Below are 1,426 nucleotides of genomic sequence, written 5' to 3'. Positions count from 1 at the left end.
ACATGTAACTGACTGTCACTTCAGAAGGAAATAATGCATGCTAACTTACTTCATAAACATCATCACGTCATGTATGCTTATACATATATAAGCTGCCCGACCATATAGGCACGGTGTGATAATCATTGGCCTGCGTCCAGGCCTTGCGCCTCCGGGGTAACCATCTCATGCCGCCCACCAGTGGTGTCTGCCCATGCCATCTAGATATGGTGTATACGTTGCCCGCCTTAGTGGTGTTTGCCTGGCCACATAGGCGCGGTGTAATATCATCATCATGTACTCATCATAATGAATGCATAGGAACTCAAAGAAAACTATACTTTATCGGGATGACATAAAGTTGTGAACCCCCGATTCCATTATGGAGTTTCATAAGCATTCTGCCTCACCTTAAAGGAATTAGCATATAAGGTGAGTGTAGCACAAAGAACGACATCAATTAATAATAATTAGGATCATTATCTTTGTAAAAGCATCATATCATGAACTTTAGAATCTTTAGACGTAAGTTCATCATCATCATTATCATACTCATAACGTATCTCTTATCTTTATCTCCTATGAGGCTCTTCATGAACATAGACTCATAATTTTCGGAATGTAAGAAGGTCATGGAGAATAAGGGAAAATCATGTCATAAGATTCATGCCTTAGAAAGGAAGGGACTAGCCTCACATACCTTTTTGTTTAGCTACTCTATCGCTTGAACGTTCCCCTTCAATATTCACGTTTCTACCTCCAAGAGAGTTCATACTAATGTTAGATAATCGATAACATAAGCGTGTTTGAACTAAAACTAGAGAAAATTGGACAGCATCTCCTTTGTTTATACAACTTTCTCCGTATCATATATCAACTCCTTTGTTTATACAACTTTCTCCATATCATATATCAACTCCCAATCATCAATGATAACATTCATAACATCATAATCAATAACTTTTGTCAAGTTCATCATTATCCAACTCCCACAATTCCCTCTCAAGGTCATCCATAATCATGATCATAATACAACATTACATTCATCCTCATCTAATGTTTCTCCCATGTTCTTAACATCATTCATAACATAATTATAATCACAACATATCAAGAATCGTGATTCATATTAATCTACTACTTAACAATGTCACTATTCTCATGTTTGTAACCCATTTTCTATTTCCTTCTATAATCCAAGTCTTTCAACCTCTCCATAGTCCAAATAATATGAAATGATCATAAAACTTACCTTTGATTGAGTAGGAATGAGTTTTGGATAGCAATACTCTACTTGAAGAAAAACCCTAGCTTCAATCCAAGAGATTTCTTGACTTCAAGCAACCCTCCATAGCTTCCTTAAACTTGATTTCATTGGTTTGATGAAGATGATTCTTGATTTGTCTTGATTTTATGTTGATGAAGTGTGTAGAACCCTCTAGAAGTC

Source organism: Lycium barbarum, chromosome 9, assembly GCF_019175385.1.
Source record: "Lycium barbarum isolate Lr01 chromosome 9, ASM1917538v2, whole genome shotgun sequence".
Lineage (NCBI taxonomy): Eukaryota > Viridiplantae > Streptophyta > Magnoliopsida > Solanales > Solanaceae > Lycium > Lycium barbarum.
The sequence above is the reverse complement of the archived record's forward strand: the minus strand, read 5'-3'. Positions refer to the sequence as shown.